This window comes from Cryptomeria japonica, chromosome 7, assembly GCF_030272615.1.
Source record: "Cryptomeria japonica chromosome 7, Sugi_1.0, whole genome shotgun sequence".
NCBI lineage: Eukaryota > Viridiplantae > Streptophyta > Pinopsida > Cupressales > Cupressaceae > Cryptomeria > Cryptomeria japonica.
In genome coordinates, this window is record NC_081411.1 from 127,567,598 (window position 1) to 127,587,067 (window position 19,470).

General features: G+C 30.8%; 2 non-coding genes across 2 annotated transcripts; both read right to left on the bottom strand.

The window, feature by feature from the left end:
- Positions 1 to 334: 334 nt before the first annotated feature.
- Positions 335 to 408, bottom strand: TRNAI-AAU (transfer RNA isoleucine (anticodon AAU)). Its single transcript has one exon. It is a non-coding gene; the product is annotated as a tRNA-Ile (tRNA).
- A 5,207-nt stretch (positions 409 to 5,615) lies between these two features.
- Positions 5,616 to 5,689, bottom strand: TRNAI-AAU (transfer RNA isoleucine (anticodon AAU)). Its single transcript has one exon. It is a non-coding gene; the product is annotated as a tRNA-Ile (tRNA).
- Between the last annotated feature and the right edge of the window lie 13,781 nt (positions 5,690 to 19,470).

Here is a 19,470-nt window from a genome sequence, read left to right on the forward strand (position 1 = left end):
CCACACGATTCACTGTTGTAACCAGTTCCTCACAAACCTCCAATGCTATAATCTGTAGAAGAATAAGATGTTTAATCATATTACACAAATTATTATGTCGACAAGAATATTGACATAGAATTAGACTAACTTTAGCACTTCGAGGGAATAATCGAATCAACAACGTGAAATAATTGAGAACATTCATAAATCAAACTTGACGATGCAGATATTAGACATACAAGAACAACGTTCAATAAAATAAAATAAAAATTAAAAATTAAAATTAAAATCAAAAATCAAAAATCAAAAAAAATCAAAAAAAAAAATCAAAATCCAAAATCCTTACTCCTTGTGGCCTATTCAGGTCTCGAACCTGCGACCTTCGCGTTATTAGCACGACGCTTTAACCAGCTGAGCTAATAGGCCACGGGACACATGGTACACGCCAGAGTTTATCTATCTTTTACTATGACTCAGAGACATAATGCCAATTCCAAATACTAGATGAATATAAATTTTAATTCGCTACTGCACAAATATTGTGCCAAATTTAAATAAGAAAAATTAGTAAATAGCTTTTACGCTACCGTGTGCCTCGATCGAACCTACAAACTCAGAACATCTCAATATGTGTACGTTTATATACAGTAATAACATTCTCTACTCTCCACTTACAAATAGAACATGTAACAGCATAAAAGCACAGAGATTGAAACAGTAGGACATTGATTTTAATTAACAGATTTACATATATATAGATAAAACTGAGTTCAACGACATCTTATAATCATGTCCATTAATATGATAGATAACTGTAAATTATTGACAGTGAACTGGAATTCTTGACAATAAAACTAGACACTTATACAATCTTTTCTGACACAAGTATAATTCAGTTAAGAATTATCCTCACACTCCTCTTTAATAAACAATTGAATTTTGAGGGACTTCTAGTATATTTCTATTGTGATATGTGTTCAAATAAAGGACTATAGTACGTACTTTGTTGACAAATTGCTAGCAGCATGCTTAAATAATCAAGTCATAAAGGTATGGTAGAGATATCATGATTAACGATTGTTAGAGGGTTATGTGATCATTTTTCTGTTTAACTTTTTTTTTAATTTAATTATAAAACTTCATGGTGTTTGCATTTATTGTAATTATATTAGTATAAATATTTGAAAGGAAGAAATAGGTATTATAAATTAAAAATAATTAATTCAATAGATATGTCACTTGGTTCATTTTATACAATTATATATGTTTTTATTATTTCATGTTCATTCGCCTATTAAATTGAAGAAGTAGATTCCCTCTTCTTAACTATACTACTTTGTTTCAATACATATATCATTGATCTAGTTGGCAAATAGTGAATTGATCTCCGACCACTTACTGAAATCTATATAATTCACTTTATCAGTACTTACCATTATGCTATGACCATTGCAATCAATCTAACTAGTTATTAAAAAAAAAAATTCAATCAATTAAAATTGAGCATCTGTTTATTTAATTTTTAAAAAAATTTCCTAAAGCTTATATGCAAATTTTTTAAGTTTCTAAATTGTAACGTTATATTCTTGACAATTTGATTGGTTAAAACACTTTAGATCTTATATAGTAGATTTAAAATTAAATTTTTCTTCCACCATCTCATAAAATATCACTTGTACCCTCCTCGTCACCAAACATCATAATGAAACATAGAGAGTTTAGAACATGTAATGTTAATGAATTATATTTTGAAAAATAAATATATCCTTCCATATTTATTTCATGCTGGCTTAATTCTATTGAATTACCCTTTAAAAATTTTCACACCACTATGTTAAAATATATGTACATGTATATAACAGCCCTTGTTGCACATCGACTAAATGTGGCACATTTCTAGGCTTGCACATTGAATCTGCCTCGAGTGATCCACAAATCCAACTTAAACCAAACTTTCTTCATCACTACACTAAGATTCTATTTTTCCATTTTCTTCTAGGAACTGTAATGTGGTCATGCAACATTTGTAGGGTTCCGTCTGTATTCTCATCAATGCTATTGCATTAACTTGGATAACTACATGAATCGATGACAGAACCAGCTCTCCACAAACTCTTGTGACGGTGTTAAGCTGTAAACTGCAGAAGAATAAAAAAATAATCAAAGACTGTATATTTATCAAATTGCAAAAACCCATATTTATGGTATTGAGATTGTTTAATCATTTTAAACGGATCGCCATGTCAACAAGAATATTGAAATTGATTTAGACAAACTGCAAGTGAAAGAACACCAAAAGGAGGGTGATGAAAGGATCCTATATAGGAGTAGCTGCAAGTGAATGTAGCTAAAGTGCATAGGGGAGATATCACACAGAAGATGCGACAAGTAGCTATAGTAAATGAATAATGTAGACATTAAGCTACAAGTGGAGCTAATGGAAGCTACCTGCAACTAGCAATGTTTGGCTTCCAGTTGAGGCTGCGACACTTGCTAATAGCCATGCAACCTCAAATATGCTACAAAAGAGTAGGATAGAGCAAATTTTGGCGGCGCTGAGCGGATGAAGCCATTCATATTGATCTCAGGGGAGACAACCTACCACAACATGATTGAAATGCGAGAAATAGTATAAAGGAATTATTAATACTATTTCGAAAGTGGCCCATGCAGGTCTCGAACCTGCGACCTTCGCGTTATTGCTCTAACCAGCTGAGCTAATAGGCCACTGAAATTGGCCCTGCTGATAAAATGAAATATTTTTACATAAACTGTCGGAGATACTCACAATTGGTCTTCGGATGCATTGTCAGTAGAGTTGCTCCAATTAATAGTTTTGACTTGTGTCTTTAATCAGACAGCTTAAATTTCTTTTTGACTGTTAGGTTTAAAAGTGTTAAACACTCAAAATTGATTCATATTGTTTACTCTTAATATTTAAGATAAGAAACAAATATATCATAAATATAAATTGTAAAAATCTTGACACATGACTTTCACAAATAGATAATTAGTGAAACACAAAGTTTAGTATTTACTATCTCAAAAGTTGCTTCATATCATTTGTTGCAATCCTACTTGTAGACAAAATCTTTGTTGCAATCCTACTTGTAGACAAAATCGCAATGTCCATCATCTCTACCTATAATATCCATCATTTAGTGCTCAAAATTTCTTCTTTAGCATGGTGAGGAAAAGGTCATCTCTCAAGATTTATCTTCACTCTAACTTAATTCTATACGGTTATCTTCCCAAATTTTCCCACCACTATGTTCAACTCATAGTTTTATTTCTATTCAGCTTTGCATTCATAATAGTCCTTGTGGCCCATCGACTAGGCTTGCGATGGAATCGAGTTCAAGTGATCCTCATTATCTAACTTAAACCCTAATTTCTTCATCGCTACTCTCAGATGTCTTTTTCATTTTCCTCTAGGAACTCTAATGTCGTCGCACAACATTTGTAGGGTTACATCTGTATTCATATCAATACTATTTGATTGAGTTGGATAACCACATGATTCACCGTCGTAACCAGTTCTTCACAAACCTTCAAAGCCTTTGTTGTGACTTTCTGAAGCTATAAATTACAGAGGAATAGGATGTTTAATCCCTATACACAGATTATTATGTTGACAAGATTATTGACATCAGTTTAGATGAACTTGTAGCACTTCAGGAAGAGTATATATTCAACTGTAAATCATTTGCGACTATAACCATGCAACTGATGACTATGATTTGATAATCGACTAACACTGTGAAACAATTAAGAACATTTACAATGATGATGCAGATAATAGTGTTTTGAATTTGACCAAGCTGAGATGATAGAGAGGCCTCACTTGCAACTCGAGGTAAGAAAACGATATACAAGAAATTGACTTGATTATACATGTCAATTTACTGAATGTGAAAAAGCATGTAGAATAGGAAGACAATATCAGTGAGGATGATGAAAGATTTCATAGTAGTAGCTAGAGTGAGGAAGTTTGAGACCATGTTGAAGGCCTTGAGAGAGACTAAGGCAAGGTGAGAAGCCCTTGAGACTAAGAGTGGAGAACACATGGACGTGCCTCAAGTGTCCCAACAAATGGAACTTGAAAAGTAATAGAAGAGGTTGAAAGAGATTGCCTTGATAGGTAAAGAGCCGGTAATGTAAGTAGCCTACAAATGGAGAAATAGGTTGTTTGCAACACAAAAATATTTTGTAGACAGGAGAAAATGATCCTTGTGTAGCCCACATGCTTCAAGAGTCCGATGTAACAACCATGACAAAGGAGAAAGAAACACATGCGTTGCAAGCAACTGATTCATTTATGCTTGCAGGTCATGAGGTAGCAACCATTGAGTTATAAGTACATGATGACAGTAGAGACTTTGTAGTGAGCTACAAGCGTAGGCAGAGAGAAAACGAGCCATACAAGATGGATGATGTAAGTAGCAGGCAACATGTCGTAGTATAGGGGTGTTGTGACAAGCAGACATTGACATATGGTGACACCAAAAAACCTCCTTATGTGAAGAATTTATTAGGAGAAGAGGACAATGAGGACTAACATGTAGTGGGAGAAAATAAATTAAACAATGGGTGCTTAATCTATAAGACATTAATGGGTATAATGATGTAGCAGAGTTTACTGGTGAGAACGAGGAACCAATGGACATGTTAACGGATTCATAATGCATGAGGAGTTGAGTCCAGGAAGTGACTTTACAACGGAGGACCATGAGTTATGGTTTAGAATACCAAATGGAGATGGGGGAAAATTCTATGAACAAGGAAACGACGTACAGAATTGAGGAAGAAATACGTGTCCTTAAAATCCACTATGAGGGAGAGGTTCATGCCGAGAATGTCACTGTAGCAGCAAACAGTGAGTTGTTAATGATGCCAAAGAAAGGACTGACATAAATTTGCAAGATATGGAGGAATTTTGAAGGCTACGCATTTGAAACAAAGAAGAATTTATGAGTGAAGAACTTATGCATGAGGTTGAAGAAAGAGAGTTCAATTTATTTGTAAGTGTAGAAACGTTTATGGTAATTTGCTTATCCTATGCATGCTATTGAGGAGAGTTGATTTTGTGAGGAGGAACAAGAGGTTCATGCTAGCCAAGGATAACAAGTATGTTGGGTATATGAAAGAGATCCGAAAAGTTTATGTCTCTAGTTTGTATGAATGCTTGATTTTTGCACCTAAAAAATTGTAATTCCTATATATGCTAACGAAAAAAATCAATTTATTGTCTCTTAGTGTTGGAAGCTATAATGTGTTTCAAGTTTCTATTTCCCTTGCTAAATATTGGTTGATTTGCTTGTGTTGGTCGATGGTTTCTTTGCTTGGTGAGTTAGAAAGTATATGTACCCTTGCGTGCGTTTGTTATTTGCAAGAAGACGACTGAGCATAAGAATCACTTGAAGCATTTGGAGGTGGTGGGTAACAGTGCAGGAAGTTACCTACAGTGAGGAATAATTAAGGTTCTTCGTAATAGCAATGCAGGCTCTTATCTGCTACAAAAGCGTTGAACAGAGCAATTTTGGCGGCGCCCTCCATCAATATTGATCTCAGGGGAGGAGAACGAGTGTAATGCAATAAGCAATAAAATACAACTACCAAAAACATTTGATATGTGGCCCATGCAGGTCTCGAACCTGCGACCTTCGCGTTATTAGCACGACGCTCTAACCAGCTGAGCTAATAGGCCATAGAGGAAGATGGATTGACTAGATGTTATCTCTTTTGTTACAATTCTCAAAGGTAATGCGGAATCCTCCTTAAATACAAATTCCAATTCGCTAATCGAATCCACAAACTCAGCACACCTCAATGTAAAAAAATTGTACTCTCTAATTACAAAGAAAATGTAACAACATAAATTTACAGAGAATGAAACAGTAGTAGGACGCTCATTTAATTAACAGATTACATATATAGATACAACTGATTTCAACATCTGATAATAATTAATATGATAGATAGCTGTAGATTACTGACATGAACTGGAACTGTTGAAAATAAACGATACACTTATACAATCTTCATTGGCACATGTTAAACTATTTATTGGCTCAAGAATAATTTAGTTAAGAATTATTTTCTCACATCCCTTATAACTAGCGCTTGCATGAATACTGTATCTATTAATCATTTCAGATGCAATTGACATAAAGTATCGTATGAAGCTCATCTCATCAATGAGAATGTATTGTACATAGTTCATGTCTTCTTGGAGCACAACAATACATATCATATAAAAAACTCTTTTTAATTTGAACAAAGCCAAAGTACATAAGAGACCATCTAGATAAATTAAGAAAAGAGTTTTTAAATCTTCATTTTATCGCCCTTAAGATATACTCAAATTTTAATAGAAAGTGAATTGTTTTTAACATTATTTACATTATTGTTGCTCAAATTTATATAATTGGTTTTTGTGTTTTAAAATAAAGCACATTTTATCTTATTATTTTATTATATTTTTTAATTTAAAAATATAAAATAAATAAATATATATTTTAACTAACATTATAAGTTTTACTAATAATAAAAAATATATATTTATAAAATTAAAGCAAGTAGTGATTGTGAGCAAAAATAAATAACCATCTCTGCGCAACATGCAAAAATAAATAACCATCTTTGCGTAACATTTGAAAAACAAAGAGGTAGTGATATTGCAAAATTAAATAACCATCTCTGCACAACATTTGAAAACAATCTGAAATTTAACAAAATAAATAAAGTAAGGCCATGAAAAAGTTTAAATCAAGTTATCATTTACTATTTAATGTCATGACAGAGTTTAACTCAGCACGTAAATAAGTGTTGGGGTGTTTGGGTAAATATGATGTCGCATACAAGTTTACTGCAGAGTACGTCGGAATAAATTAATATTATTTTATCACTCACCTGAATTTGCTTTCTCAAAACCTTGCCATTTGTTTGTCAATCATTTTTCTATAATATAAAATATAAACCTCTAAAATATTAAAAACATTTTTATCAATATCATTGTAAAATATTACTAAGAAATAATCTCTCATTTTAAATATTATGAAAAGTTGCTTTTTTAAAAATTATAATAATAATTTATATTACATCAATCTCTTTCATTTCTAATTTTCTTTGTGCATTCTTGAAATCAAAGTATTTGCGAGTCAAATTTTATGAGAGATACTACTACACAATGTCTCTTTGTTACCTATGAAATTCTATCATTCATATCCTCCAATAGTTTCATTCATTTCTAATTTTCTTTGTGCATTCTTGAAATCAAAGTATTTGCGAGTCACGGGTACATAATGTCTCTTTGTTATCTATGAAATTCTATCATTCATATCCTCCAATAGTTTCTTTCCATGAGATGCATTTTTTTGAGACATTTCGTCAAAAGAATAAAATGAAAAATAATCCACATACCTGTCTATTCTTCCAACATTTTGTTTAAATAATTACTTGTATATTGTTGAAATTTAGTCTAAGAAATTTAATTTACATTGATTTTTAGCATAGTGTAAGGGCCTTGCTAAGTTGCTTGGATTAGCCTAATGTTAATATGGGCTTGAAAATATTATGAACAAGAAATCATTGTCAGTCGTTCACCTATGTGATAAAATAGTTAACATTTATTAGTTTAATAAATTTAACATATAACAAAACAAGAAAATAGAAATTATATGGTGATTAGAAATAAAATTATAATTTTACATATATTATTGTAATTCATAAATACAATATAAAAACACTAATATTAACATTATATTTCTAATGATAGATTCAAAAATTAAAAAATTAAAATTCACCTGTCATGAATTTTAAAAATCTTAAAATAATTATAATATTTAATTTTACAATTAAAGAGCTGACAAATATATTTCTTAAATCTTCAATTTATAAATTTGATTTTAAGTCCACATATTCAAATACATGCTTTAACTAAACAAATATAAACTACTTCCTATAAACTGTTGCTATAAACTATTGTTACAGATTTCATGATAGTTTATTAACTGTCTTGTCTAACAAAAACAAAATAAAAAAACTGAGTTCCTGCTCTAAACAACATTTAAAGTTATATACAATTTTATTTTCCTAGAGATTATCACCACATCCACATTTTTATACAGGCTATCAAGGAAATTAAATTAATGAAAATTGTGAGATGCACACTAAACGAATCTCAAAAGATATACTTGGTGATGGGTAAATATCTCATAAGATATCATTATGGGTAGGGAAGATGTATGAAAGATTATTATTGTAGAATGAAATAAAATAAAATAAATTGATATGGTTGGATATAGATTTGCAAAATACAAAATCATTGACACAATGGAAAGTAACTTACATCAAGATTATGCACAAATTGTGGTCAACAATGCCGATGAGACAATGGGCAAAGTTGGGAAGAAAAATAAGAGAGACATGAATATTTTAAAATTGACAATGTCAATCATGCCTTCAAAGTTTAGAAGCTCAAAAATTCAAGAAGAAAACCGAATGAAAACGAGTCTCCAAAAACGTACAGACGAATTGAGAATCAAAAACCTCAAAAGCAGCAAAGAATTAAACTCCAATTTAAAATTGAAAACAAAGTTAGAGAACATACCTTAGAATGAAAGGTTTTAAGGAAGAATAATTTAATTAGAAAAAAAGGCATTATACAAAATAAAATCTCAAAAACTCCAGTTTAAAACTGAAAACAAAGTTAGAGAACATACCTCAGAATGAAAGGTTTTAAGGAAGAATAATTTAATTAGAAAAAAAGGCATTATAAAAAATAAAATCTCAAACATACCACGATCAATACAACAAAAACCCAAAACAAAATCCACCCAAATCATATTAGACCTTCAATACTAAAATCTTACAACAATTTTATTTTCCCCGAAATAATTCACAGGACGTTATTCATTAGGTCTACAAAAAGAATTAAAAACCATTTTTACTCTCTACACCACATTTGGTACTGTATATGATAGGATAATAATTACAAAAAATCCTAAATCCATTTCTTTACTATTTTCATATAAACCAGATAAAGGGCAGCAACATGAATAAAGATGCACTTCCTAATAATGAAAACAAACAGTTTTTTTAAGAAGGGAAGTCAGATTATTACATACCAAATGTACAAACAATGTTTCCCATCCTTTCTTTTCTGTATGTTCATAATTAGACATTTCTTGAACATCTGGTGCCTCCATTTCTACTATGAAATCTTATCTTAGAGCTGAAGAATAATCAGTGATTCAAAAAACCCACAACATCTGTTATATGCAATCATATCTTAAGTAACTACTTTTTAGAGTAGTATGCTTCTACAGAATCAGATGAAGAGTGAACAATTCAATTCTCCATTTCGTTCATCACTTCTATTTAAAAAAAATTCAATTTGTGTCAAACTAAAATAATAATCAATCGAATGAAATAATACAAGTAAATAAAACATAAAATCAGTTTGTACTTACCGCTACAAAAATTTATTTAGTTGTCCTTTGTCCAGTTCCGTGAGGTCTCTCTATCTCTAGCAAACCAATTGAGCTCTATATGTAAAAAAATGCTTTTGTAGAAATTTTACATGATAAAACAACAGTCGAAGAGGTGGCTTTCGATAATAATCGATGAGTTGTTAATAAATCCACTAGGTGCGGTTGCGGGGTCAGGCAGACGTGGCTGGAGGATGAGTCGGTGCAATAAATCAAATGTACAGATGGCTATTATATTTTCCCACCATCTTAGCACTAAACATCCCCGTGGCAAGTTTCCTTCAAAGCACATTAATGTGAAGACTACGTGTTCCTTCTGACGGTCTGTTCTAGGAAGTAAGAAAGCTTAAGGAAAGAATAAAGAAAATATGATCGAACATTACGGCACGTAAAACTTTCCAGGGCAAGTAAAACTTTTTCGATCTCATGTTGATGAGATTCAAAACTATAATTTATTTATTTAAAGATTATATTCATAACTATTTAAGAATCATTTTATTATATTTATATTATTTACTTTTAACATTTTAGTACTGTTCCTTCTGATGGTTTGTTCTAGGAAGTAAGAAAGCTTAAGGAAAGAATAAAAAAAATATGATCGAACATTATAGCACGTAAAAATCTTTAGGGCAAGTAAAACCTTTTCGATCTCACGCCAATCAGATTCAAAACTATAATTTATTTATTTAAAGATTATATTCAAAACTATTTAAGATTCATTTTATTATATTTATATTATTTACTTTTAACGTTTTACTTCAAGGTTATTTTGTTTTACTCTAACCTTAGATGAATACTTGCTAAGAGATTGTAATGCTTTCACTATTTAAGACTATCAAAAAATTAAATACAATTTAAAGTAAATAATATAAATATAAAAAAATTAGACAACAGGCATAATAATGCAACTCACAAAAATGACACTTCTAGACCAAAATTTCATTTCTGCTAGTTTTAACAAGAATTTAACTTGCAAAAATCACAAAGAATAAATCAAATACAATATATAATAATAAATATATTTATAATATAAATTAAATTTATAATTTGAATTGCTTTTCAATTACATTTTATAAAAAAAAATATTAAATGTGGGATTTTGTAGCCATGTATCTCTTTGTTCTTAGTAAGCATATTGGCATGGCAAGTTTCCATCTTTACGAAAGGATGTAAACGTATTGGCAGGGCAAAGCATCATGTGCCGGTTAATCAAACGAATGCAATAATCTTCATTTAGCGGATAGGAATTTACCCGAGCGCGAGACAAATCAAAGTGGTGAAAAAAGTAAAATATTTACACCACTCAAAGCATTTTCCAGAGAACTGTATATCATTTTCCTGTATCTCATTTTCCTGGCAGCATGAGACATTTCCAACAACCGTATCTCATTTTCACAGCAGATGTGTGAGACAATCCCGGTGGGCAATCCCACATTAAATAGCCTATCGGCTAATTATATTCAAGATTAAAACATGAGTATATTAGAAATGTGGAAAAAAAATATGTGGTAAAGGAAAGAGGAGTTTGATGTTATTGTGGCAATTTTTTACTTGAATATTAAGAGATGTACAAACTTGATAGAAAGCATGCTTGATATTTAGATGTTTTTATTTTAATGAAAACATGTCTTTGGACATTGACAATGAAATTGAATTCTTTGATAGGATGCCCAAGACAAATTTAATACTAAGAGTGTGAGCATGTTATAATGAACTTGAACTATAACATGCTTATGTCATAATGTGAGCATATTTTTTTGCATGTAATAAATATTCAACAATCAAAAAGATTGTGCATCCCATGATTTTGGATCCACACACTCCATTTTATCCTACAAATTGTGTATTCACTAACACAAAAATCTACATTTAATAATTTTAAAAAATTTCAACCATTATTTGAAAAATTTATTACATTTTTCTTCATTTATTTACACATAATATCAAAATTTCAAGTTAAAAAATTGTATGTGTAAATTTGAATGATTGTTTTCATGCTTTGTACTTGCATTTAATCATTGTCAATCATTGCTTCCATTATTTTCATCAATTGTATTAAAGTGAAATTGAAGTCAACATCATATTAAGAAAGTTGGTCAAAAACACAAACATTGGAGCAACATAAAGTTACGAATGAAGGAGACAACTTTGTACAACTAAGAAATTTGAATCTCAGACTTGAAGGCACATCCTCTTTACCATCTCAATTATGACATTTGATAGTTTGATTGATTGTGAAATTATCCTAGTAAGAAGTCTAGTACAATCTTGAATGATATTTTCTTGGTAGCAAGCCCATAAGACCTTAAATTATGAGTGCTTAAATAATTGCTCTATGCCTTATACATATGCTCTTTGGTGTCAAATCTCATAATGTATCCTCACAAAGATAATCCACACTTAGGGTTATAACTGAATATTTAGTACTTATAGCTAGTAGGTAAGTAAGTCAAAGCACATATTTTATTATCAAGTATCTAGTGTTATCACCTTGACTAATCTTCACTACTACTATGTGCCAATCATTCCAATAATCATTTGTCAAATCCTTTAGTTTTCTTATGACTAACATCTTTTATTTATCTACTTTACATTATTCATTAAGAACACATCAATTTTTATAATGATAGAACATAATGATAAATCATCTTCCACATAATTTCTTTCATGCTCATTTTCAAACTACCTCACACATGCAACAAAATTAATCCTTCCACTATCTATTAATATCATTTCTATCCTCCTCTTACCACACATTTTAACCATAACCAAGAATGAAAAGTTTTACATGTCCTAGTAACTGACGAATTGTCTTTTTGAGGAAAAGATATATATCCTCTCAAGATTTACCTCCATACCGCCTTAATTCTATTTAATTATGCTTTGAAATTTTCCCACCATTAATACATCTTTATTGTAGTCATATACCTTGTAGTACATCAAGGTACAGGCACCACATTTCAAGTATGCTTTCAATTTTTCCCACCACTATGTTCAATTCTCTTTTTTATATATGGACATCTTTATCTTTATAATATCGCTTGTAGCACATGTGGGGACAACAGAGTTCCCAAGATGATACAAGTTAAGTGCAACGAAGGAGCGATCCATTTGGGCTACCCTTAAACAGCACACACTAAGCTTTGACTGCTTAGGTGTGCTGTGGGCCCCTATTGGTCATTCCCGTCCATTTCCGTTGGGAATACAATCACCGTTAACTTTCCAGGGCTGTTGTGGGCCCTCAAACCCATCTGGTTCGCCTTAACCTGACCCATCAATCCCGCCCAAAGTTTAATTTTTCAAACTGTTTTCTCCCGCCCCAAAGTTTAATTTTTCAAACTGTTTTCTCCCGCCTCAAAATTTTCCAACCGCAGCAAATAGGTTTCTAAACTGAGCAGCTCTCATTTTCACGCAGCCTGTGCCAAGATGGGAGCTTTCGAACCAGGAAAGGACGTCCATTATAACTGTTGGATATGCTCCGAAAGACATGCGCGCAAAATGTGGTAGCGTAGAATGACGTGATTGCAGGATATGCAGAAAATGTGTCCCTGCCTGTGCCAAAATGAGAGCTTTGGAAAGAATTATTTGATCTCTACTTCCATGCGCATGCTCTACTATTTTATTAGCACCTCATAGCACATCGTTTCACAAAGAGGATATATGCATGTATTTAATCAAACCATAGCTAACAACGGTGCATACATGTATTTATTTTGTTTGTGAGAATTACTTTGCAATGCTAGTCTGGAAGCTTTCATTATAATCAATAATTTTTATAAATTGAAAGCTAAAAAATAAATTGCAGAAATACAATGAAAAAATAAAGGCTTTATTTTCTACAATTTTTTATTTCATAAAAGTTTGATATTTATTTAAAAATCTAAATTAATTCAAACATTTTAAAAATTGTGATTTTTAAAAATATTAGAAATTAAAACATTTTTTAGTAGACAAATATTTGTAAAATATAAAACAAATTTAAGAAAATTATTTTAAGTTTAAAGTTTATTTTATCCATTATAATAAATTGTGCTAAATTCTTAGAATTGAGCCAATATTTTTCTTGTTTGTGCACAACTAAAATAACATTACATATTAGTTATGTATTGGCTTAGTTAGTTACTTACAAGTTTTTGAATCAAAATTTATAATATTTCTCTATTGTTTTTCTTTTCTAAATAGGTAGGCAATGTGGTAAAAAGTGTCAAGCTTTCATGTTTTTCCTTATTAATAAAAATATTTCATATGAATTTGGCTTCGTCTATAAATTAATTCATGGCGTGAAGATAGTCAAGCATAAGACAAGACAAGAATTCCATATGTAGATTTAGTTGTGCCCAAAGAATATTGGACAAAAATACAATTAACTCGATCAAAATCAACATATTATTTATATTCAATTTTATTTTCACTAAATTATTGAATTTCATTGTTCAACTATATTTGACAATAAACAAACTTGCATGATTTCTTAAACTTCTAATACCATATAAACTCAACATTTATGTGACATAAATACAATAATACATAGAAAAATGTACATGTAAATGAACACAAAGAGCTTCATCCATCCCATAGGAGGTACTCTCAACAAAACAAAAAGGTGATAATTCAAAAGATATCAAGACAATAAGAGAAAGAATAATACCAAAATTTATTTAATACCTTCTCAACAAGTTAGAAAAGGAAAAATTTAATTTTCTTTGGATATTTTTCAAAGAAAAGAAAAAAAGATGAATAGATCAAAATCAATTATGGTCAAGAATATGTAACACAATATAGAATTGCTACAAGTAAATCTTGAATCAAAAGAATGCTAATGAGAAAGTTATTATAGTTCTAATAGTCTTATTCAAATTTTTAATATTTTTTATCACACTTTTATATTGGTTAGTATGTGTTACTAAAAATTTGTGAGATGATTGGATTGAATTAATGGTTTGAGTTCTTTTTTGCACCATCACTTGGTATATAATGTTGTAAGTGTGTCTCCATATTTTGTGCCATAAGAATATTTTCTAAGAACTAAGTATTTCCTTTACAATTTACAAAAGTATATTTAGACAACTAAAATTTACACATCTTTAACTCATCATGTGTCTTTCCTTTATAACTAATCATTTGTATTTGATTAATTATGTTCTTTTCTTTCTAAAACTAATTAAATATTATTGTATTATTATTTGATTATGTTTCTGGCATCTTATCCAATTAATCATCCTTTTCTATATTCTACCTTAGGTAATTAAGTCTAAATATTTATTTACCTAAGCCAATCTCACCCTATCTAAAGATTAACCATAAGCTTGATTTTTGTTGTGATATGATGTTGTTATATGAAGCTTTATTATTATATCATTTCAATGAGTCTTTCAATTAGAAAATCTATACTTTTAAAAAAGGATAAATGATTGTGACTGGTGAGGCCAAATATGAGGGGCGTCGTCTCCAACATGAATGCTCAACAATATCAATGTAAAGATGAACTCATCAACAAAAAAAGTTGAGTTAACCTAGAAATGAGTAAGATCGAAGCATTCATATTAGATCATTTGGGTACATTATTGGTAATATATTAATTAGAAGAGTCACTTATTAAGATAATGGAGGAGTTTGATGACCATTTGCACAAGCTAGTGACTTAAGAGAATAGATAAGTTCTTATTAATTAAAGTAGGATAGGCCCAAACCTTTCACATAAACACTTGAGAGCACCTACTTGAGGTGCATGAAGAGTGCACAACCAACCAAAAAACTATGAGTATGACCAAAAAATGCAAAAAACCAGTGACAACTAGGACAACCACTATATGGAGGGACAAAAATAGACCAAACAACCAACCACTCACCAAAGAGACGAAGGAATGGTCTATTGAGTGGGGGCATTATCATCTAGTCATTCATGGTATAAAACTTTAACTTTCTCATGAAAAGATAGCTTTTTGTTATAATCTTTCCCAAGGGGCAATGTAATGAAATCTGAGGTAGCCTTGACAACAAAGGTGAGGGGGTTCAATGTCGTAGAAGGAGACTCCATATATTTCTTTCTCTTCACCTTCCTAGGTTCTATCTCCTCCTAGATTGCATGTAGAGAGATCGAATTCTTCATCATCATTTCCTAGCTTAGGGTAATCATTTCCTCTGCTTTCCTCTATCTTTAAATATTAATATTTCATGATAAACAATTGCCACCTCCACAAAGCTTGAGATTTGAACCCCACGGTTAGCCATGTAAGCTAGGATCATGTTGCCACTTGAGTCACGCATGACCCTACCCGCACCCACTAGACCCAGGTTACCTTTTGAAAAGTTGTTGAAATTATGCCACGTTTTGATAGATAAGTTCCAGTGCAAGATAAAATGTACACTCAAAAATTTCAAGAGGAGTTGACTAATTTTGATGAGTTACAGGAAAAGATGGAAAAACCTAATATCTCTTAGAGAATCAAGATACAATATCATGAGACCAGATATAAGCAACTTGAATAAAGTTATCAATTTTTTTTTCATATTTTTCTAGAACTTGTGGTTGATTTAGGCATTTAATTTTTATTTGATGTATTCCTTATTTATTTAAATTCATGCAAAAAATAAGCCAAATAATGATATGTTGAAGGTGGTATTGGAATGCTATTCAACCACCTTGTAATTGCTAGTAAGTTTCAGTTTATTTTTTGAGTCGCTTAAGTTGTAGTTTCAGTTGAAGATTTTTATCTATCCACAAAATCAAGGAGGGTTGTGATCTTATTTATATATTTTTCGATTATTTTTTGAGGGATTATAAACCATTTTCAACACCAAGACAAAAAGAAATAGATAAAAATTTCAAGGTGAATGTTGTACTAGATTTTGTAAAATTTTGCTATAATTTTATCAAAGGATTACACCTACTTTGTCAAAGGTATTCTAATCATGGTGATGACCTATATTTTATTTTGTCTGTCTAAATTGAGAAAACTAGTAAAATAAACAATTTGATATTGTGTTGACATAGAGTCTCATCTCAAAATATTGCATGACTTTGGTGATTTGATTTGATGCAACTTGAGAAATAGTATGTTCTAAATTTTCTTTGGTTCATGTATTTATAGTGTGTATGATTGTATGATTGGTGATCATCATGGCAATAGATTAATAGTTTTTCTTAATTTTTCAGATCTAATAAACGGAGTGAAATCTATTTTTGTCTATTGTTTGTGAATTTTGTTACCCTATCCTTTTGTATTTTCTTTGAATTAATCCATTTAAATAGCTTTAAATTACCAAGAGCAAGTTCGATATTTATATCTACCTAAATTATATGGTATGCATGAAGAAAGGTTATTGATTTGAAATAAAATTGGTTTGAATGAGATGCACAATTAAATGGATCTTTACTTCTAGGACCTCTAAATTGATTGAATCTAAAATTGGATCTAAGTTATACAAATTTGGATTTTAATTCATTGAAAAAGGCCCCTTATTGAATTGATCACATAGACCACTTAGCTACCAAACACGATGAAAAATTGACTATAAAAGAACTTCAAAATATGATCTCTTCCTTTTCAAGAGATTAAGTGATATTTTGTTTACTTAGAGTTGGTTGTGCTAACACCACCATCAATAGGAACTAAATTTTCAAGTCCCTCCTCAATCTCTCTATCAATCATCTACTATCTTCCCCATCCACCTATCATCTATCTCACATCGTTATCCTCACCCTCCATCCATACCATTTTAAAAATCTCAAAAGAGAAAAAGAAAAGGTAAAGACAAGTAGTAATTCATCTAATAGCAAAAGATTATTCTTTTGGCACCTTAAGTGAGTACCATGAATAAATCCTAACAAACATGGATCATGTATACTCATCCATTCTCTTGAACTTTACACTCGAGGAAAGCTTCATCTAAACTATCCTACCTTCCACATCTTATCCATATCTTCCAATATCCTTCATCCAATATCCTTTGTCATATCTCCCTCCTTTTCCACCTTTCATATTGATAATGCTACGGGTAAAATATCCACACATACTTTAGAAAATACAAACCTTACTTCCTCTAGCATCCACTCCTCTTGTACATCATCCTCCCATCTCATGAATCCTTTACCATTTTCAAAGCTTAATTGCACTACATCTAGTGTGGGGTATCTTATTGTTTTGTAACATAGTCCCTAGAGCTCCATCCTCCTATCCTCCATCTACTATCCTCCTATATCCTATCACCATCCATCCATTAAATCCTCCATCTCCGACCTAAGAAACCCCTTTGGATTCTTTCATCCTTTTCCCAAGCCTTGGCTCTCTTTGTTATTGATTCTCATCCATTCCATTACCCTAATCATCCAATCCACTATCTTATTATACCTAATCCTCCATGTAATCCCATGTCATTCAATCCATTTATCATCTCTCTATCCCTCCAATCCAAATATCCCAAAACACCTCCATACTAATGCAATCAATCCTAATTTATGTTGTTCATCATGTAACTAGTGCATCATCCAAAAGCATCCAATGACCTCGATCCCAAGCTAGCTGACAATCCATTAATCCACTTCAATCTAATTATCATCATAGGGATACACCAATGAATCATTCCCAATCTTTATGTTGTTCTTATTTTTAACAACATAGTCATAGGATATGCATTCTTCTTATTATTAACATTTATATCCTCATCATCATCAATCTATCAATCACTCAATCAATTCTAAGCTTTATCATGGGCAAAATCCTAGTTTATATTTGGTTTGTTGTACATGCTTGCTTGTTGATTGTGCGTATTTTAATTATTTGCATGTATCATGTTCTTTGATCTATATTGCAACAAGGGCATCATGGTATCATAAAGAATATGTTGGATATTGACCTTTTGATCACATACTTGGAACATTATCACCCTAGTTTCTTATACCTTGGTGCATAATGTTAAGTACAATATCAAATTCAGGTTGTTCACACCACTAAAACATAACCATAATCATTCATCCTTCCTCTTTATCCATCTCTCCATTATCCATAACTCTTTCTATCCTTTTATTCTTCCATGCTCTAACCTATCCATCATTTTGAGAGCAAATGTGTTCTTCAAGCCTTTGTATCCTCTCAAGATGACATACCAAACTCCCTCCTTGTGACCCATCCTCATACTTCTAGTGATAGAGCCATCATGCCACTAGTCCTCATATCTTTGTACCCATTATGTTTTATTTTTATGTAATACAATGTGGCTTCTTATAGTCATGATACCATATCAAAGAGGGTAAAATGCAAACACGTAGATTTGTCCATACTCAACTACATTTGACTTTACCCTATCCTAGTCATTAATTGAATAAATATTAATTAATTCATCTCTTACTTTTATCTCAAGTTGAAAAAAAAGACTAAAAAATATATATTATCTAGATTTTCATCCCTTAGTACAATGTAATTATTATATTATATAATGATAATATATACAATTGATAAAAATAAATGTGAGAATGTATCACAATCATTTACTGCACAAAATTTGAAAAATAGAGAAACATAAAAGGTATGAGCAACTTCTTTTTATTTATGACCCAAATTTTACATTATCGAAGAGTTATTTTACTATCTTATAAGGAACATGAGTCTATTGCTATATTTCATTGAGTGAGTTAATTTATTGAGGGGTATCTTTTTCCATCAAAGTCACCCTTAACATGGTCCTAGCCTCATGTCTTATATCATACTTTTGAAGGTTAAACATTGATAAATGATGTAATTAAAAAATATTTCATCATTCTTTGCATTTATGCTTAATCAAATTGAAATATAAACCTTTGATATATAAACAACTATTAAAATACTCCTTTCCCACAAAAACAATAGAAATTTGGTTTTTTTATTTTTTTAATTTCAATTCTTTGAATCTTTAAAGAGTAAACAAAATGATAGTCCAAACTGTTATGAAACTTTATTATTCATTGCTTATTTACAAAAGAAAAAAGAATGAACAAACCAAACCAAATTACTTCACAAAA